Source organism: Hippocampus zosterae, chromosome 5, assembly GCF_025434085.1.
Source record: "Hippocampus zosterae strain Florida chromosome 5, ASM2543408v3, whole genome shotgun sequence".
Lineage (NCBI taxonomy): Eukaryota > Metazoa > Chordata > Actinopteri > Syngnathiformes > Syngnathidae > Hippocampus > Hippocampus zosterae.
The window spans coordinates 3,120,877-3,142,993 of record NC_067455.1 but is presented as its reverse complement, the minus strand read 5'-3'; the positions used below and the strand labels follow the sequence as shown (position 1 = coordinate 3,142,993).

General features: G+C 43.9%; 1 protein-coding gene and 1 long non-coding RNA gene across 4 annotated transcripts in view; one reads left to right on the top strand and one right to left on the bottom strand.

Moving 5' to 3' along the window:
- Window positions 1-8,319, bottom strand: part of cicb (capicua transcriptional repressor b) — a 37,120-nt gene extending 28,801 nt beyond the window's left edge. For 2 of the 3 annotated variants that reach the window (XM_052064916.1, XM_052064918.1), the window contains exon 1: window positions 8,043-8,286. The gene's annotated coding sequence lies outside the window, so the exon portion shown is untranslated. Of the gene's footprint in view, window positions 1-8,042 lie in introns of all 3 variants that reach the window. The other variant, XR_007962356.1, reaches the window with a different exon arrangement.
- Window positions 1-16,298, top strand: part of LOC127600700 (uncharacterized) — a 149,642-nt gene extending 133,344 nt beyond the window's left edge. Inside the window, exons 2-3 of the long non-coding RNA XR_007962403.1 lie at window positions 69-219; window positions 16,139-16,298. This is a non-coding gene — a long non-coding RNA (uncharacterized LOC127600700). The remainder of the gene's footprint in view (window positions 1-68; window positions 220-16,138) is intronic.
- The last annotated feature ends 5,819 nt before the right edge of the window (window positions 16,299-22,117 follow it).

The window sequence follows — 22,117 nt, the reverse complement described above, 5'->3', positions numbered from 1 at the left end:
ATATATAATATATATATAAGGGCGGCCCGGTAGTCCAGTGGTTAGCACGTGGGCTTCACAGTGCAGAGGTACCGGGTTCGATTCCAGCTCCGGCCTCCCTGTGTGGAGTTTGCATGTTCTCCCCGGGCCTGCGTGGGTTTTCTCCGGGTGCTCCGGTTTCCTCCCACATTCCAAAAAACATGCGTGGCAGGCTGATTGAACACTCTAAATTGTCCCTAGGTGTGAGTGTGAGTGCGAATGGTTGTTTGTTTCTGTGTGCCCTGCGATTGGCTGGCAACCGATTCAGGGTGTCCCCCGCCTACTGCCCGAAGACAGCTGGGATAGGCTCCAGCACCCCCCGCGACCCTAGTGAGGATCAAGCGGCTCGGAAGATGAGTTAATGAATAATATATCTAAATAAATATGAAGATAACCGACAACAACTCCACATCGCCGAGATTTGAACTCGGGAACTTTTCGCTTTGAGGCAAACCATGGCGCTCTAACTTCAATCCAAAATGTAATAATTGGCATGGTTGAACATTTCAAGTCAAGTCAAGTCAAGAGTATTTCTCGAGCACTTTCAACCAGCCATCGCTGCATTCAAAGTGCCGTACATGGAGCGATTTAACATACACAATGAACAGTAAGACACATCGTTACTAAAGGCGGTAGAAAGCACCAAACAGTAAAATCAAGAACAAATCTAAGTCATGCCGAGTCGAACGCCAAACATTTGACATTTACTGCGTCGCAGTGTGTCACCTTGTGTTGAGGATTTATAAACTTGACTCATAGAAGCTTCCCTGAGCCATAGGCTCATTTTGGGGAAAAAAAGAAAGAAAGAAAAAAAAAAGAAAGAGGACATGCAAGGTCACTCCCTTGCGTATATTTAAGTATCGCAATGATTGCCTTTACCAAGGGTGTCGAAATCATTTTTGCGGGGGGCCCACATTGGAGTTCAGGTTTCCCTCAATTATCCATTCTGACTGTGAAGCCACATAATTTTGATCTTTCATAAGCGCGGACCTATGAAAACAAAGTCTCTTCTTTCACTTGAATAACAATTACGCAGTTTATGCTTTTTTTTCTCCCTCTTCTTTTGTAATCGGCGCGAGAATATAGGTTATTTTCTGGCCAACTGGCGGAGAAAAGGTGCGTTTGGTGAAAAGAATTCAACAACAACACACAGTTATTATGTTCAAGGGAGTAGGATAAAGCAGAACGGCGATTTTTGTTCCTTTTCAAAAGTACCAAGCAACAAAAACCAGACCGAGAAAGCCCTTTTGAAGGCAAATTTTATCACGACTGCGACACACACGTTCCACTACTTTGAGCGAAAACATGCTCACTGTCGAAGTGCGAGGCGCACACATTCGCGCCATTTCTTCACCCTCGCAATTGACACGATGAGCCGAGATTCACCCCCCCACTCTGTATTTTCTACTCAAAAGCTCTCCTGATCTCCAATCCAAAACAATCCAACGCTGCCATCTGCAGAGATCTGTTAGTCATTATTATATTATATTAATATATATTATATATATTAATATATTATATCAATATTATATTTTATATTATTATTGACCAACTTGAATTCTCTTCCATGCTTCACTCTTGAAAAATAAACTTGATAAACAGATATACGCTACGTTCGATCTGTGGCAATAAACTGTTGGATTCCACTTCAATATATTCATCTTCCGAACCGCTTGATCCTCACTAGGGTCGCGGGGGGTGCTGGAGCCTATCCCAGCTGTCGAACGGCAAAAGGAGAGATGGAATCCTTTAAATGCAGTTTTATTAAAAGGGGGGAAAAAAGACGTCTGCACCGAAGCACATTTGATCACACAACTCTCCGCGTAACTAAAATCACTTCCTGCTTCTCTTATTTCAACAGCCAATCAGAATCTCTCAACATAAAACATGTATAAGCAATTATTAAACATTCATTCATTCATCTTCCGTACCACTTGATCCTCACTAGGGTCGTGGGGGGTGCTGGAGCCCATCCCAGCCGTCTCCGGGCAGTAGGCGGGGGACACCCTGAATCGGTTGCCAGCCAATCGCAGGGCACACAGAAACGAACAACCATTCGCACTTATACTCAGACCTAGGGACAATTTTTAGTGTGTTTTTGGAATGTGGGAGGAAACCGGAGCACCCGGAGAAAACCCACGCAGGCCCGGGGAAAACATGCAAAATCCACACAGGGAGGCCGGAGCTGGAATCGAACCCGGTACCTCTGCACTGTGAAGCCGACGTGCTAACCACTGGACTACCGGGCCGCCCCACTTCAATATAGAAGGCAGCAATTTTGGTACACAGTAGCAAGAAATATGGACACACACACACACATACACACACACACACACACACACACAAAGCTAAAGTCTCATACTATAGGTCGCCGGATCTCCCTCGAGCTACTTTCACATGTGGCGGAGGGGGGGCTATTTTCTCACGCTAGGCTCTTTGCTGCATCTTTGAAACTGAGCGCCGCAGCAAGAAACCGTTTATTTTGCCTTCCATCAGGGAGGGAAAGTGACTGGCGGCGGCCCTGAGTGAGGTCACCCAACAACACGAGTGCGTGAGGGGGTGGTAGAGGCGGCGGCGGCGTGCGGATGTTTGTTAAAAGAGCGTTCTGGAGTACTCGCTGGGAATTTCCATAGCCTCTTTCTCTCGTTCTGTCTCTCGCTCTCTGACACACACTTTCGAGCATTTCCCCAGTCGTCTTCCGACTCAACACATTGTGCAAGCCAAATTGGAATAATGCAAGTAACGATGATGAAAAAGCTTTTTTTGTTGTTGTTTTTTTGGTGGCACGCGATGCAAATCCAGACTGCGTCTACACGCAAGCATATGTTGTCCTTCGGTGCAATGGTGTCCAAAAAATGTAGACCGCCTCCTTATAATTACAACCCGTGACAAACTATACACTGAGTGCGTACACGCATTTGCATAAGGTGACCTTGTTGTCAACGACGACATTTAACACGACATATCGCGAGAACTAATCCTGTTGATTATTAAAATGACTCTTTGAACCGCTTAATCAGAAACAAAGATTGTAATTTGCACCTTTTTTTCAGGTTTTGGATTCACAATTTTATCCTGGACTAATTTCCATGGGGCAATAGTGAAATTCTAACATACTTTAAAGACTGATGTCACGTGTGGCTTTAGGTCTGGGCTCTTGCTTTGAAGCCATTTTTCTGTTCATTGTTTGTTTTTGTGTTTTTTTTAGCGTCCTAGGTTTGGGGTCAATACTGACAAAGCCACTGCGCCCTCCACCAGTGACAAATCACTCCATCTTCACGATGCTACGCCATGCTGTTTTCCTCATGTTGACATTTACGCTGCCGATCTGTTTTGTAAATCTCCCTCCTGTTTTTTTTGCTTTTTAAAATGATCATCTGTATTTACGTCTGAGCTACTCGTTGTGTTCTGAAGGTGAAAACACTCAACATGGGCATCCTCTCTTCATTTGTGGATGCCCATGTTGAGTGATGTGGAAGACAAATATATGATTCTTAAAAACAAAGAGAAAAGCGGCAAGGAGAAAGCAGCTCTCGTGTGTGTGTGTGTGTGTGTCCGCGTGTGTTCTCCATCCTGTTATCTTGACCCTTCTCTTTATTTTCACTGCAAAGTATTTGGTGAGTAGCTTTGCTGTAGCGGTCCATCAAGTTATAAGCATGACGCCCCCCCCCCCTCCCCACCCCCCCCCCCCCCCCCCCCCGCCCATCTCTGCTCCCCAAAAAAACCCAGAGAGCATCATTCTTGTTCACTCGAGCGAGAGATGGGAAGTTCCCGGCATGAATAGCAAGGTTGCCAAGCCCGCTGGAGGAAGAAATATAATGGAATTATATATCCAATGCTATCCCTCGAGTAAAGTCCCATCAATATTTTTTTTTCTAAAATGATGACACTTTGTGTGTTTCACTTCTTTTTCAACTTGTATGAGTGAGTCTTTGTAGCTTTAGATCATATTTGAAAACTTGTCTCTCAACTTTTCGGACATCGGCCTCATATCATATTATTCTTGAGAAAATGCAGCTGCTCTTGCAATATTCGAACCACTCGTCGGTATTTTCACACTATTTATTCCACAAATTTTATTTTATTCTTGTCCAAAAAAAATTGATGTTTATTTCTGATTAAAACTTTTCACACAAGATCTCGATCGAGTCTCGTTTTGAAGGTTTTAAGATGGCGACAGTTTGACCTTCGTCACATGACGTTTTCCTGTTTTTCTTTCCAATTTCAACGTCCCGTAACGTAACGTCTTCACTTTCATCATATTAAAAAAGATGAAAAAGAAAAGGAGATTTTTTTTTTCTTGTGACATTTTAACTTTACTTGCATAATTTAGTCTTGCACTATTGCAACTATACATCATGACTTTATTTTCCTAATAACATCATCAAAGTGTGGGACGAATAAAGGATATCTTATCTTATCTTAAAGTTATTCCAGTATATACTTTCGTAAAATATGACTTGTTTCTCCCATAAAAAAAAATAATGATAATAATTCACTGGAGCCTTGTTACTTTATTTTGTTCTATACAGTATTGGTGAACTTCCTTTTGGCTTGAATGTTAAAATATAAATGAAAACAGTGCATGTACACTTTGTAAAGGTTATGGTGGTGTCAGTCTGACCCTGGAAGAGATTAATTCAAGGGTAAAAAGATTGTATTAAAAAAACACACGCGCGCATCTTGAACACATGCTAAGGTCGACTCTCCTCCAGTTCTTTTTGGTTTATTTAATAAATGTCATTTTTGTCCAATGCTTCTGCTCCCATTTGCACAAAATCTAAGCACCGGGTGATCACGGTGTTTGACGGAGAGCCGGAACGTTACGGTGATCAGACTTGTCGTTTCCATGGCATTCAACCGGACACACAGCGTCGGGATAAACAATCCTGCCTCGGCATTCTCTCAACACGTCAAACTTTACACACCCAATGAAAATGCTTTCGCTCTCTGCCTCTCTCTTAGCGGAATTTACTGTGCAGTCATGAACGTTGTTAAAATCTCCATTGTCTCTCTCGCTTGCGCACGTGTACACACACACACACACACACACACACACACACGTTCACCGAGACGAATCCAAAAAAAGAGTGTCGGTGTACTCCATACATGATGAGACAGAATTTCTAAATAAGTGTGCAAATGTAGTGGGATTTTTTTCAACAAAATGGGATGTTGTGTGTGTGTGTGTGCAATATTTATAACTCCCCTACTTTTAGGCCCAAACACAATCTTCATCTAAAAGGTCATAGGTCGCAACTAATGGCACCCGGACCATTTGCACATTCAATCGAGCCTGCTATGCAACTCAAAAAGCAAATCCACAAATGTTCAGAATCCTGTATCTACCAATGAACCGTCCAGCATGTCAGCCCACCGGATTTTCAATTGGATTTAGGTCAGGGTTTGGGCTCTTGACGCTTTTCTTTTGCTGATTGGAATTCTGAAAGGTGACACGCATCTCTGCTTCCAAGCAGATATTTTACACTCAGAGTGCTTATTGTATTTTTTTTCACCCTACATGTTTCTTTCCTCTTAGTTCAACCTAATGCTCATAATCTGCGACAAGTAAGATGCTATTATCCATTTAGTATGACCCCCACATGACTGAAATGGCCCACGATGGAAAATGATTGTCTTATGAATATTTATTTTCGAGGTCCCAAACATGACCGCCCCCAAACGCCACTCAAAAATGTAGACTTCAGTCACCAATTTTACTGATCAACGCGAAATTGTATGAACATTTCTTGCGTCGCAAGTGGCACAAAAAAGAAAAAAATCATAAGGACCCATGAACACTGAACAGGAAGTCGGCCATTTTGGGTCAAAGCAGACATTTTGGGCAATTGCCATGGTGTGTTCGCCCAAATGCGCCCCAGTCAGAACAAGCAGGTATCCTGGATGCAAAGACGACATTGAATTGCAAGGATTTTTTTTTAACAAAGCCATCTAACGTTGGCAGTTTCCTGATTATTTTGCCATTCAAAAAGGGGATATGGGAGCTGAGGGCAGTCCATCCATCGCTTTTAACGATCCGCATTCCGCAAACAAGAAATTGCGTGGACACATCTACCGCAGCACAACCCACAAAAATGTCTCAAGGGACCCACACCCAGAAAGGAACACGAAGCCAGCAATTGTGATTTGAAGTTTGGGCAAATATACGGGGGGGAATTCAGCTAAAATGAGCCCCAAGGTATCCTCGATCATTTGCCCCCTTTCACTAAACAGCTGAAAGTCGAGTCAACCTGTGGATCCACCTGTCGCCATTCAAACTGAATCATAACTTTATCTTCAAGTCAACAGGCCCAGATTTCACACTGCAAGTAAATTTAACGAGGTTATAATTATTCCATCATATTGTATAGTTTTTGGTACTGTGCTATTACATTGATTTCTGCTGAAAAGTTTGCTGATCATTTTGACCAGTGATTCTCAACTGTAGTCCATGGGTGTAGGTGAAAGAATCATTGAATTAAAAGTTCACGCTGTGCATTGTGTTACAGTGTCTTTTTTTTAAATGCATTTTTTTTAAATACAAGTCAGTTGTATTTCACTTGTAGGCACAAAAAAAATTGCATTAGATTTTTTTCCCCCATGTGTCTGTTTTTAAAAAAATTATTTAGGTACAATTTCTATTAAACTTTTATGCTTTATACATTTTAAGTACATACTGTTACAGTGCCTTAGGAAATATACATTCGAGGAATAAAACCTGCCTCGCTTTTCATGAACACTTGGGCCTAGTATGCGACTAGTTTGATCTTGGTCATTATTCTGGCGCTTGGAGAAGATTCGCCTCAAAAAAAGAAAAATGGGGTGGCAGGGCCCGTCTTTCGCTTCTTGCCGCTTTTTTGAATTTCACTCATGGTGGATGTAGGGGACAGCTTTTGCCTTTAAATGGGTCACACAAGCAAAAAGCAATATGTGATGAAACGTAATGGCGTGACCAAATGTGACACGGCGAATGTTCGGTTTGATGCGTTACGAGCATTTTGCGGCTTGACAGGCCACATTTGAATGCGCTTCGCGGGCCGTTTAAGACCCACTGGCCGTAGGTTGCACTTGGAGATGTGGGTATTCTGGTTCCTATTGATCCCAGGTCCTTGTTTGGGGATGGCCAAACTTGTTGTCATGGACATCAAAGTCCCTGCAAGAATCTATTCAAAAAAACAAGCCAAAAAAAGCTGCGTGATTGGGATGATACTACCACTACACCGTGAGCCGTGATGGTGAGGATGCAGGGCAGGAAAAGCCAATAGCTGGAGCACGACGACTCAAAGGCCAGCTGGTAAATAACATTTGTAAAAATTCAAATCAAGTGACGTTTTTGAGGGGATGGCAACAGGACAGGCCGGATTCCTACCTCTTGAACACAAGAAAGTCACTTGCTCTCCTGTTATTAAATCAAATGCACAAAAAAAAAATGTCAGCGAGCAAAAGGAAAGCTGCTCGGTTGTAAAAGCCTTCGTAGTACGCACGACTTACTACTACACAACAACAACGACGACGACGGCCACGCTAAAACCGGTCGAATTAGCCTGTATTTCATCACGTCACGGTTCCCATTCGTCGCTAATGAACTAAAAATAAGTATAAAGAAAGAAGTCGACCAAACGTCCCGTCGTGGTGGGTTTTAATTCGGACCGCAGTGCCGCGAAAAGAGGTCGACGTGTTTTTCGACTCGACGCCAACACGGAAAAGGTTTGAGAAAAAGTAGCGAAAATCCACCGCAACGTTGTAATAAAGACGTTATGGTGTTCTATTTTGTGTCGGTTGTCATGCTTGTTTGTGGTATGACATTTTCAGAAAGTTTTAAAGCTTGTTGTTCAATGTGTGTGTGTGTGCGTGTGTGTACGACCGCCTCCTCCCCTCGTCCTGCCCGCTGAGCGGTTCGTTTCTCCGGGAAGAACCAGAACAATAACCCGGCAGTGTGGTATCTTATCCCCTACCCCTAAAAGGAAGCCTTTAAATCGGCTGAGCTTCGTAGCCTCCCCTCCTTTAACTTAGTTTGAACTCACCCGAGCGGAGCTTTTCCTCTTCAGCGCGGACGAAAGAAAAAAGATTTATGGTCTTATTTGGTGGATGAGGCAGCCCGCACGGCACCCATTAATATCCCTCCGGCTGTCGACTCGGAGGACTTTCAAGTCCCGGGGACGAGTTACTTTTCCCTCCCGTCAAACATCACCAATCCCCGCACTGAAACTCCGACGAGGATACGCTCGTAAGCATCGCTCGTCTCTTTTCCACTACAGTCACAAAATGGTGAATGAACCACTAACAGCTGGGCGCATGGGCCAATTGGAACTCGCTGACAGGTACAGTAGCCAATAGGGGGAGGTGTTCCGAGACGAGGGGGCGCGGTGAGCTGTCAAGGTCCACTTGACGGACGGAGGGAGCCAGCCAATAGCGGCGGCGATACTCAGGCAAACCGGCGTCCCGTCCCAAAATTTACAGTAACCAATGAGAGCTCTGGGAACCATAGGAACAGCACGAGGGAGGGCTGAGGGGCGGCACTACACAGACGAGGCCAGTAATAAGGCACAAACCCTCCCTCCCCTTTGTGAGAACCAATATATTTACAATAATTGACAGTGGCAGACGAGGACATGGTTATAATGCATGAAATCAAATGTGTAGTACGTACCGGTATTCTACACAGTATCGAAACAGTTCCCTGTTGAACCAACAATTAGTTGGAGCTAAACACCGTTATGTTGTTTGAGGACGTAACTTCCTGCCCTTCCCTATCTTTTTACTCTCTCTCAGCAACAGAACCCCGCTTTCAACGCCGCTCAAGCCAATCAACACGCGGCACAGGCTCTGGGTTTTGCCACTCGCCCCGCCCACTCCGCACAAGCGAACGAGGCTGGAGCCCGGCGACTTCACCGCAGCGGTAGGGGATTGGCCAGCTGCACGACGTTCTCTTGGCCAATGGCGGCATGAAGGGGTGACGTCACTGAGAGTGTTGCCACCAGCTGGTCGGTGGGGGCGTGGTCTAGCGTAAACTCAATTAACCTCTTGTTTGTAAATTGTATGAAGATGATTGACACATGTGGACACGACGCGTCTTTACGGGTGATTTTTCGCAAGTAAAGGAAAGGCGACTCACTCACCGAAAGACGAGTGAGTGGCATCAAAGCAGATGTTACATAATCGCCTTTTGTGTGGAGGAAGCATAGCCGGACTGGGACAGACGGTAGCGCCCCCTGTCGATTGGCATCCTGTCAGACCATAGTCATGAGTGAGCAAATCAAAACTTGTAAGTAGTGATTCAACTCCTTTACTTAAGGAAAAGTTTAAAAGTGCAAACTATTAAAAAACAACTAAAAAGTAACTTTTTATTACTGTCGATTACTTACAATACTCGTTTTATAAAATTGTAATAAAAACACAACATTTTTTAAGTTCCCAATGTAGCAATCCAACCGAATTTTGTGTGAAACATTAAGCTTAGTGTCAGTCATTCATTCTGGGAAAAAATGAATTCTGGGGGAAAATGCCAAAAGGCAACATTTACAACTCAAGGGTAAAAACTGACTACATTTGACTTCATCTATCACTACAAAGTCACGAAAAAGTTAGCTATGCTAACTTCACAGTTGATCTAACCAAATTTGGGATGAAACAAATGAGTTTAAGACTTGAAACGTAATTGACTTACTTCCACTCGTGCTTTACGTACCAGTTTATAACTCGAGACAAGGCTCCCTACGTTGAAATATTGATATTGGGTGACATCTACTGGCCGTCTAGCAATACTGCACGTAGTGCCACTCACTCGCCTTCAACCATGCTTGTGATCAAAGTGCTGGAGCTGGACGTCCAAAATCAATAAATAATGAATGATTTGAACCACCGCTAAATTCGCAAGTGCTTACTTACAAAGAAGTTAAGAGTTTGTAATTGTAATGGTGGGCATTGTGAGGATAAGCAGAACAGAATCTTTTTCTTCTTCTTATATTTAATATTGCCAATATTTGCTTATTTCATATTTACAATAAATGAATAAGAGAATTTTAACATTATACGAAAAATTTACATTTCATTAATGTTTTCGACCCCGCGACCCTAGTGAGGATCAAGCGGTACGGAAGATGAATGAATGAATGAATGAATGAATGAATAATGTTTTTGATTATTCGATTATAATTCCCAAATATCCCTTTGAAACGCCACCAGGTGCCAGTGTCGCTCTTCAAAAAGCTTCATTTTCCCTCTCCATTACGCAACAGTTATACTTGTACAAAATCATTCAAAGCACAGTGGTTCAATTCTTTTTAGTTTATAAGAGGCCACTAGCTGTCAGTATTGCTTCAATAAAAATAACGGTTTTTTTTTTGTTTGTTTGTTTGTTTTGTTTCGTTTTCCCAAATCATAACCTCTTTTAAATGCAAATTTAAAACATTGCCTGCGCAGTTCATAAAAGTTTTCACACTTTGAGCCTGGACTGAATTAATTCAGTAGTAGACGAACCACCATTCACACCCACATCGTCGCTAGTTTGAAACCGAGTGAGGAGAAACAGCACACGCGGACGTAGATCTTAAAACGGAATCCTCAAACTAGTCGAACATTTCTCTAACATGTGTATGTTGAGGGGTTCGTTGTTTTTAGTGTATAGCTCTACTTTACGAACGGCAAAAGGAGAGATGGAATCCTTTAAATGCAGTTTTATTAAAAGGGGGAAAAAAGGACGTCTGCACCAAAGCACATTTGAGAACACAACTCTCCGCGTAACTAAAATCACTTCCTGCTTCTCTTATTTCAACAGCCAATCAGAATCTCTCAACATAAAACATGTATAAGAAATTATTAAACATTCATTCATTCATCTTCTGTACCGCTTGATCCTCACTAGGGTCGTGGGGGGTGCTGGAGCCCATCCCAGCCGTCTCCGGGCAGTAGGCGGGGGACACCCTGAATCGGTTGCCAGCCAATCACAGGGCACACAGAGACGGACAACCATCCACGCTCACACTCACACCTAGGGACAATTTAGAGTGTTCAATCAGCCAGCCATGCATATTTTTGGAATGTGGGAGGAAACCGGAGCACCCGGAGAAAACCCACGCAGGCCCAGGGAGAACATGCAAACTCCACACAGGGAGGCCGGAGCTGGAATCAAACCCGGTACCTCTGCACTGTGAAGCTGACGTGCTAACCACTGGACTACCAGGCGCCCTCAATTATTAAACAACAGAATATAATTTAGACCACCATGAGTGGTCGGGCTGGGAGTCTTTTTAAAGCACTAATTACCAAATAACCAACAAGTGTGCAGCTGCAGGAGGAGCCCTACAGTGCCACCTGTTGGTCCCAAACCAAATCATGACAGCATCCTGGCATGACAGCTGCTAGTGATGCAAAACTGCACTCGTTGACAACTGGTACGAGGGGCGGTTCACGCTTAGAATGAGCATGTGGATGACAACTTGCCATTTAGTGAATTTTAAAAGCTCAAGAGAAAAAGGGCTGACGTCAGAGTTTAATTAAAGCGTAATAAAGTGGGTGCAGAAAAGGCGCCGCAAGCCGCACCGGGTTGGAAACAGTTGCTCCTTGTGTGCTCGCCGCATTTTTGAAACGTTACACCGCTCAGCTGTTCCCTACACCAGCTCCACCTTCACGTCAGCGACAGGACTCTCACTTCACCGCCTTCACACACACACACACACACACACACACACACACACACACACACACACACACACACACACACCTCTACTGTACCGACAACATCCACACAAAATAGAATCAACAATAAACTTGACTTCAGGAGAAAATAGACTAAACATTTTTTTTCAAAATCAATCCAAATCCACGTGATTTCCAATTGCCAAATAAAAATACAATACATTTTACACACCCATTTTTTTTCAGTGTCTGTACACAGAGTCTTTGTATGTTCTTATAACGGTATGATTGAATGCAGTGCAAAGCTGAGAACAAAAGAGATGAATTTCAAAATGAAGGAGTAAGTCTCTGCTTGAGGTCAACCGAGAAGAAAAACGGAAATGCGAGTAGCAGATTGTCAAAGAAAACCACAACGTGGTGGTGGCGGCACTAAAGCCTGTGGCAGGGTTGCAAGTGTACACGGATGTCGCTTTTCTGCATAAGGCGTAGGAAGTGGCGGCGAACTATACAATGCATAGTATCACACGAACCTTTTCAACTTACCTGCTTGCAGTGTATGTATAATACTTCATATCTATCAGAGGTGCCAAAAGTGCTTACACTTGACATTTTTTTTTAAAACATTGCAAACATATTTGAACACGCTCTGAGAAAAATCTTTCAAAACTACTGTCCGTGGTGTAGTGCCTGTGTAATTACTTTGCCTGTCCCACAACTGACAGCGTCATTGAATAAACAGGGGGTCCAAAAGTTATGTCTTCACTCTCATTCGCTGAGCCCGAGCCCCATGAAGAAAGCCCCGCCTTTCAAAGTCACACGCATTCAGTCACAGATAGGCACAAATAGTACAGTGATGAAGAACATCAGGATGCCAACCCCCCCGCACCCCCTCCCCCCCAAAAAATCACACTTGCACCTCACATGCATAAATTTTGGAATGCATGAAGCTTTGAAACAAACATAAATAAAAAAATAAAAACCTATAGAATTTTGTGCGTGAATGTTTATGACCTCCTTGCTTCTTTTCATCCTTCACAACTCATCCTTCACTTGTTAAAAATCTACCCTCCTCTTCTTCCACCTCTTCCTCCTCCTCTTTCCCTCCATGCGTGTCACAGTAGGTGGATGATTAGGTAGGATGATGCCGGTGTGTGTGTGTGTGTGCATTCTAGTGTGACAGCCCGCACACAGCCACCTCCACGTTGAGTCACGCACCGAGCGTGGCCGCCGTCATGTGATGCTATCACCACGGCGACTCGGGTAGATCTGGCTTTGTCTTCTCCAAAAATCAAGCCCTACTAAAAAATTTGCTTGACAACATTGTTTTGACTCGTAACAATTGTCCAAATGTGCTGGTGGGCACGAGGAGCAGAATTCCGAATCCTGCCGAGCAACATGTGGCTATTTTATTTTCCCCATGAGAAAATATCATGAAAACAATTGTGATTTTGAGAGGATAGTCATCATTTTATGAGAAAAATTAATTCTTTTATGATCTTATTCACGATTCTGTGGATCCACACAACATTTGACTGTTTACAAGCACTGTATGACGTCACGTGCTTCACAAGTGGAAGTTTGATAGCCTCCGCTTATTGCAAATCCAATTGATTGAGTAAATATTCTTCAAATAAGAGGCTTCAATCTGTTTATTGCCCCTCTCAGATGAAGTTGACTGTCAAATTACCGGTAAACATAAAACAAAAGACAAATACATGTTCTGTATCTAAAACAACCATATAGCCTCCCTTACCTGAATGCTAACATCCAATGAAAAACTCCATAGGCACACAGCCAAATAATTAGCATCTATGTGGCAATGTTTTCATTTAAGCGATGGATGTCCGAACACAAACGGTGCTGCAACACACGTAGACACACCATGTAATGATACTCACAGGCATATAGTCTTTATCCTCTGTGAAGAATGACTAATATTACCACTCTACTAAGCCATGAGAGAATTCCATAAAAGTTCAATTTTTTTTAAAGAATAAAAAAAGTCATTTGTGATTGAGTACATTCTCATATCACAAATATCATTTTGTGAGAAATATTTTTTCTTCAAACAATACAGCACTTGTCTTGTAATATTTGACTTTCTTGTAACGTGTTTATTCCCCAAACATGAAATGACATGCTGGCATGTTGGATAACATGACGTCTCATGGCGGCACCCACGCTGTGGACAAACTCCTCCCCCGCACCAGGGTGACTGCGTATGTGCTGGAACAAAGCCAGGGATGATGGTGATTATGACACATAACTATGCCACCCACAGCGCCCGCGCCTGCGCCTGCGTGCGAGGGCAGCGCACATCAGACGCGGCAGTGTAACACATGCTCTGTGTCCGGCTGGCCCGGCCTCCGCTACGCTGGCCTGTGAAGCGTGACACATAGTTGAGACACCTACATGTCGACTGTCTTATGATGATAATGACGATGATGGGAAAGAAGAGGCTGCAGATAAAAGAACAGGTTGGATTATTAAGACATTCAAGTAGGAATTTCACCATAAAAGTTTTTGCGAGAAAAACGATTAGGACCTCGGTCTAGGGTTGGGTTGGAATTTGGAATTCCATTCAGAGTTTTAGTATTGTGATTCCAGATTTTTGTTGAAGATTATGAGTTAGAGTTTATGCATTCTTTTTTTTTTAGCCTGCCAAATCTTGAACCCCCAAATAAACTACAACTACAGACCAATTACATCGTTGAACTGAATGGAAAGAACACATAAACGTGATGGACCAACACAAACTACTAACGGAAAACAACATAAAGCTATTGAACAGAAAAACATCCATCCATCCATTTCCTGATCCGCTCTGTCCTCAGCAGGGTCGCGGGGGGTGCTGGAGCCTCTCCCAGATGTCTTTGGGCAGTTGGCGGGGGACACCCTAAACCGGTTGGCAGACAATCGCAGGGCACACAGAGACGAAAAACCATCCACGCTCGCACTCACACCTCGGGACAATTTAGAGTCTTCAATCAGCCTGCCATGCATGTTTGTGGAATGTGGGAGGAAACCGGAGTACCCGCAGAAAACCCACGCAGGCACGGGGAGAACATGCAAACTCCACACAAGAAGTCCAGAGGCCGGGATCGAACCCATGGCCTCTGCACTGTGAGGTTGACGCGCTCACCACTTGGGCTGTCATGGTGCAAAGAGTAAAACAGTAAAACAGTAAAAAAAAACTAACAAACAAACAAAAAAACTCATAACCTCTTGTCAAGTCAAGTCAAGAGTATTTCTCGAGCACTTTCAAACAGCCATCGCTGCATACAAAGTGCTGTACATGGAGCGATTTAACATGCACAATAAACAGTAAGACAAATCAATAATAAAGGCGGTAGAAAGCACCAAGCAGTAAAATCAAGAACAAATCTAAGTCATGCTGAGTCGAACGCCAAAGAATACAAGTGAGTTTTGAGGAGGGCTTTCAAGATGATTAAGATTTTAAGAAAACCAAAACTACAACCACATAATCATCTAAATGTTAACTATACAAGTTAAGAATATACAAAGAACCAAAAACCGTGGTTAAAAAAACATTCATATCGACAGGAATTATAGCTAAAAAAAAAAAAAAAGTAATTATTATAGACTGGAGGTTTGGCGTTGGATTGGTTTAAGAGGTTAAGAGGTTTTTGGGAGTCGTACCATGAACTGGACCAAAGCACTCAGTGCAAGCATGGCTGCACATCTGCTGTGTCCCCGTCATGCATGTGACTTTGTGTTTGTCGCTGGTGTTACGTGGCAGCAGGGGCATGTGTCACGCACTCCACGGATCGGATCGGATCGGTATATATGGGAGTCTAAACTAGGATTGGGTGTGACACAGTGACACACATGGGCAAGAAAATACTGTACATACCATACTGCGATAAAAAGGCAAGATGTATGACATGGAGCACAGTTTCCGTTTATGAATATAATCTATAATTTGGGGGGCGGCCCGGTAGTCCAGTGGTTAGCACGTCGGCTTCACAGTGCAGAGGTACCGGGTTCGATTCCAGCTCCGGCCTCCCTGTGTGGAGTTTGCATGTTCTCCCCGGGCCTGTGTGGGTTTTCTCCGGGTGCTCCGGTTTCCTCCCACATTCCCAAAATATGCATGGCAGGCTGATTGAACACTCTAAATTGTCCCTAGGTGTGAGTGTGAGTGCGAATGGTTGTTCGTCTCTGTGTGCCCTGCGATTGGCTGGCAACCAATTCAGGGTGTCCCCCGCCTGCTTCCCCGAAGACAGCTGCGATAGGCTCCAGCACCCCCCGCGACCCTAGTGAGGAGGCGGCCCGGTAAGTCCAGTGGTTAGCACGTCGGCTTCACAGTGCAGAGGTACTGGGTTCGATTCCAGCTCCGGCCTCCCTGTGTGGAGTTTGCATGTTCTCCCCGGGCCTGCGTGGGTTTTCTCCGGGTGCTCCGGTTTCCTCCCACATTCCAAAAATATGCATGGCAGGCTGATTGAACACTCGAAATTGTCCCTAGGTGTGAGTGTGAGCGTGGATGGTTGTTCGTCTCTGTGTGCCCTGTGATTGGCTGGCAACCGATTCAGGGTGTCCCCCGCCTGCTGCCCGAAGACAGCTGGGATAGGCTCCAGCACCCCCCGCGACCCTAGTGAGGATCGAGCGGCTCGGAAGATGAATGAATGAATCTATAATTTGGCTAACAATTCTTCCCGTGGCAAAGGAATTAGGATTCTAGATTGAAGCCGGACGATTTTTGCGGAAGATACGTACCAGACCAATTTGCAAAAGTTGAAAGCCGGCAATACAAACCATATTATGACATTTTACCCTAACCTTTAACTCTTAATGATTCGGGTGAAAAATGACCTGTGGAAAAAAAAAATCTCTTCCAAATGTGACGCAGCATATGTTTTTTGGTATTAATTCTCCTTAAGCGAAGCTCTAGCATAGTCTGAAATGGACCATGGCCCACTCCTATTTCTGTACAGTTCCCGGTATGATAGGCGGGATGTATCGGAATGACGAGGGCTCGGAGACGAGTGGAAGAGGAAGCTGCGCTCTGGTGCCAGCAGGCGAGGAAGACTTTGTTCCTGGGTGCGATGCGGCAGATAGCGTCAACACTCACGCTGAGCTCAATATAGCAACTGCCACCCGGCCAGGCATTCCGCTCTCCCCCTTTTTCCATGCCGACACTTCCTCGTTCACCTTCCCCGACACGTTTCCCCCCCCTCGACCGCGCCTCTTCACCCTGGCCCCGTCCATCAATGTCACATCCCTCCAGGGCTTTTAAGAACTGATCCCTCCCGCCCCCGGTTTGCCTCACCACCCCCCTTGTCTGCGGGCCAAGACGTTTTAATATAACGTGTCCACTCGCTCTCACGTTACCCACCACTTACTTTAGCCACTATTCAAACCAGCCTTTTTTTTTTTGCCTGTGTACGTTCTTGAATAGCTCCTTCATCACCATGGTGATTCGCCAGAAAGAGAGTGTGGTTTGTCCGTCTGTCTGGAAATAGAAAGTCACGATGGTTTTTTCCTTTGAGTGGCCCTGAATCCGTCAAAAGCAACCACTACTAATTTGCACTTGCCTGAGAAGCCGCAAACTTTTACCACGCTCGCTGCACCGACGTCTGCCCTCTATTCCTCCAACGTCAACCCCTCCACCATCATGCTCGGGAAGTACAGTTAAGATTAGGGTGTTTGGTTTGGGAGTTGGTGTGTTTGGGTGTCATGGTTTTGGGGGTTACAGGCTAGTGTGTCCTAGAGGTAGGGATAAGCTAAGTGGTTACCAGTCAAGTAGTTAGGTGTCCAAGAGTGTCCCATTAAGGGTGTGGGGTTGTTAAGGGTTAGGTTTTTTTCGGGTTAAAATGTCGGGGTGTTAAGTCATGGTTAAATGGTGACTCAGCATGACTTAGATTTGTTCTTGATTTTACTGCTTGGTGCTTTCTACCGCCTTTATTACCGATTCGTCTTACTGTTCATTCATTCATTCATTCATTCATTCATTCATTCATTCATTCATCTTCCGAGCCGCTTGATCCTCACTAGGGTCGCGGGGGGTGCTGGAGCCTATCCCAGCTGTCTTCGGGCAGTAGGTGGGGGACACCCTGAATCGGTTGCCAGCCAATCGCAGGGCACACATAGACGAACAACCATTCGCACTCACACTCACACCTAGGGACCATTTTTTTAGTGTGTTCAATCAGCCTGCCACGCATGTTTTTTGGAATGTGGGAGGAAACCGGAGCACCCGGAGAAAACCCACGCAGGCCCGGGGAGAACATGCAAACTCCACACAGGGAGGCCGGAGCTGGAATCGAACCCGGTACCTCTGCACTGTGAAGCCGACGTGCTAACCACTGGACTACCGGGCCGCCCCTTACTGTTTATTGTGTATGTTAAATCGCTCCGTGTACAGCACTTTGTATGCAGCGATGGCTGTTTGAAAGTGCTCGAGAAATACTCTTGACTTGACTTGACTTGAGTGTCAGGGTGAGTGTTCACAATCACAAACAAACGACAGCGGCGAATCATTGCCGCACCTCGTGATCGAACCTTGCAACCATATCGGCTTGGTGCGATGTAAAAAAAAAATAAATACAAGCTCGGGTGTTCTGATCAGGAAATGTTCTAGGTGGTGGTGTAGAAACTGAGTTCGAGGCACATTCCAACCAAGACCGGGTTCAGTTTCTTGGGATACAAAATGACATTGGTGAAGATGCTTTGGAGAGAGTCATTTGACTGCAATTCCCTTCAATAAAAATTCCATTCCAGTTGTAAAACTGGGAGTTCTAGTAAGATTTCGGCATTTAAGAGTTAGATTATATTTCTGTGCCTGTGCATTCTTCAATCGCTCCATCATCGTCAAGGTGATCTGACAAAAAGAGAACGGAAACGGGACAAAATCATCTTCTTGCAAAGATGTTGACAACACTTTCAACCACGTACCTCCTGTGCCCTCGAGCAGGTGGACCTCCTCGTGCCACCAAGCTCACTTGTCCTCCAGTGTCACCCCGCCTCCGTTGCACAGCCCTCCACCTCCAACCGCTGCCACACGGCTCTCTGTGTGGTAATCCCATTACTCATGTGTGAATACCAGCTGGGAAAGAGCGGGAGGCGGGTTAGGGAAGGAGAGAGGGCAGTAAGGAGAACATGGACAGAGGATGACTGCGTTAGAGGCCTCCAGGTCTCGGCTTGACGGTTGAGTAGTCAAATCCAAACAAGAAGGAAGAAGAATGGCGAGTATTACCTCCACCAAGGAGATTAATTTGCTTCCTCTGTCGCCGGTTTGGACAAATAACTCAAACAGATTTTGAGAAGGCTGCATATTTATGTTCAAATGTTTCCTGGTTCGCGGTCCTCAAATTTTGCTTTCTTTTTTGTAAACTTTGTCCAATACTCTGTTTTTTTTCTTCCTCCCATTTATTTAGTATATAATTGTATTGTCAACCACCAGATGACACGTTATTTGGTGTAACTTTAAAGGAATAATGATGAAAACAGGAAGAACTTCAGCCCAGGCCTAGTTTTTCCTGAAGATGATTGAAGAGCAAATCCTTTTCAATCCTGTTTCTTACGTCTACAGAAAGCGAGAGCTGTATGTTCATTTTAAATGTACGTCTTTTGGCCATCATTATTGATGTAGATTGAGAGATAACTTTAGTTTAGTTAGTTAGTTAATTAGTTAATTAATTAGTTATTTAAGTAATCAGTTAGTTGGTTAGTTAGTTATTTTGAAGAAGAAGAAGAAGAAAACCTTTATTAGTCTCACAATGGAGAAATTCCAGATTCACAGCAGCAAAGTTATGAAAGGAAGAAGTAGAACAACAAAAAATAGGAGCTGCTGGAAAGGCAGCCACTCTCGCGGCGCCATTTTGAAGTCAAAAATAACAAAAATAACAACACAACACATAGGACATTGTTAGTTAATTAGGTAATTAGTAAGTAAGTTAGTTAGATAGCCAGTCCGTCAGTTAGTTAGTTAGTTGGTTGGTTGGTTGGTTAGTTGGTTGGTTAGTTAGTTAATTAGTTAATTAGTTAATCGCCTCTTGTGTTTTCTTAGCTGAGATATACTGTATTTGTTCATCCTTGGAGGTTTGTGCCCTTCTTGTTCAATGCCGTCATCCATTGAATCTCGGGCGGGGTGTGAAAGAGAAAGGAAGGGGAGGGCGAGGATGGCATGAGGCCTCGTCTGTCTTCTGGCGGTTGGATGTGAGCGAGCTTGAAAATAAACAAGTTCTCAGATGACAAAGCCGCCATTGACTGTCTCCTTCGCCTTCTTCTGCGTGCTTTGCCCCCCCACCCCCCACCCCCATGCCCCCAACCCCTCGGTTGTGGTTTCACCAAGGCTGAGGCTGGAGGGTGAGAGTGGGGGGGGAGGCAATAACCGCCACCTCGCCACACTTGTTGTCCCCTCAGCTGCTATCCCCCCCACCCCCCACTCTCACTCTCTCTCTGTCTCTCTCTCAATCCCTCTCAATGCTTTCTTTTCAGTCTCAAACATCTCTACTTGTACAGTCCGCTACTCACAAAATGTTAGGCTATATTCTGCAGGGTATGGTCTCATGCGGGCCGATTGAGAGACGACACTACTTCGGGGAAAGGAGGATTTGGAAACTTTATTTAAGCTCAAGATCAGATTGAATGTTTTTTGTATTTCAAGACAATCCGCCATCCATGTTTGTTGTTTTCAATGACCCCGGGAGATGACCCCAGTTGACGATGTGATGCAACAACCAATCAATCGGCACAGAGAATATGCTGCGCCACTCACAATGTCCGACAACAATGACGGAGAAATGACCGGGAACATTTTGACTTGAAATAGTAAACCCGAGGAAAATAGAAAAGTAACACAGCCGAACATAAAGATACGAATGTAATTCCTTCCGGGAATCGAAACATTTACAAATCGAGAAAATGTTCCCAGTAGCCTACTGTATTTCCCTGTATATTATTACACACAGTTCTTTTTCTCTTTTTTTTTCTCCCCCTCTTTTTTGGGTGGGGAGTGTTGGTACGAAAGAATGTCAGTTTCCACTGATTTCAAAGGGGCAATGTATCTCAATGCACAACTCTAGTGTATATGAAGCTCATTAAGATTATGGCCCTTTGCAGCGGAAATAGTGGCGAGAAGAAGAAGTCAAGCATCAGTGCACTTTACATCTCTGCTGTTTCCTGACTGGCCTTTGCTGATACACACACCTTGTGTGTGTGTGTGTGTGTGTGTGTGTGTGTATAGGTGTGTGTGTGTGTTGCCTGTGGTGCAGCTGTGTAATCTACCACACCCAGCGTCCATGTTAATTGCACCCACTCTGAGCCATCTGTGTTGTAAAGATGGTTCTTGACCTTCCGTACCGGCTTGGACATCCTTAAATTGGGGATGATGCGACATCCAAGCCCGAACTAAGTCAGAAGGACATTTGTACGTGTCGCAAGATGCCGGGACTGGAATTGTCATGTTATACCGTATGTAAAAGGCAAACGCAAAGTGGAAGTCACTCAAAAATCCATCATTCTTATAAAGTGAGGCGATGACGTGTAAAATGTAATGTAAATATAAAGAAAAGGAAGAAATTGTTATGTGAATGTGGAAAAACGTGTTTAAAAATGTTAATTATTTTGGAAAGTTGAAAGTTGTTTGGGAAAAAAAGACAAATTAAAACCATAAAGAAAAAAAATCACTCCTGTGAAAGTGTTAAAATTTTTACAGGTGGTAAAAATGAAGATAAAAGTATACAGTAAATTTTTAAAAAGTGGTCAAATGGTGAAGAAATTTGTAATTAAACAATTGTCAAATGTGAAATTTCTTTTTTACAATTTGCAACTACTACATACATTTGAAAACTTGTATGAATAACAAAAATCTAATTTAGGTGAATGTAAACATGTTTTGGAATGGTTAAAAAAACATCTGAAATCGAACTCTGACCAAATTAAAATAAAAATGTAAAATTGTAGAAAAACAACCACTAAAAACGTCTGAATTTAACTCTCATACAAATGGGAATTTTAGTTTCCAAATGGTATTTTTAAAATGTACAAATTGGGAAAGTATCTTTTAAAAAAATTGTTTTAAAAAACTGACATCAAATCCTGGAATGGATTGCAAATTTGTGAGAAAGAAGAAATAAAAACTTGTTTAAAAAAAAAAAAACTGAAAGCGCCGATTGTCGAAAGGGCCTGTTTAGTGGCACAGAAGACAACCCGATTTAATTTGCACTTTGAATTTGAACTGCTCCTTATTATTATTATTATTATTTTTTTTTTTATGGTGGGGGTGGGGGGCGGGGGCATCACATGAGCGGGACCATTAAATCGCTCCGGCTCTGACTTGCTGAGTGAACTGGATGACGCGCTTGGCAGGCAGATTGTATCATAAGAAGCGCCCTTGTCCCGCCTGTGTCATCCCGTCCCGCTCTTTTCATCCGGCCGCTGTCCGTTCCTAATCGGGATGACAGGCAGACGCTGGCCGCAGAAAGACGCAGCCAATGAAAGG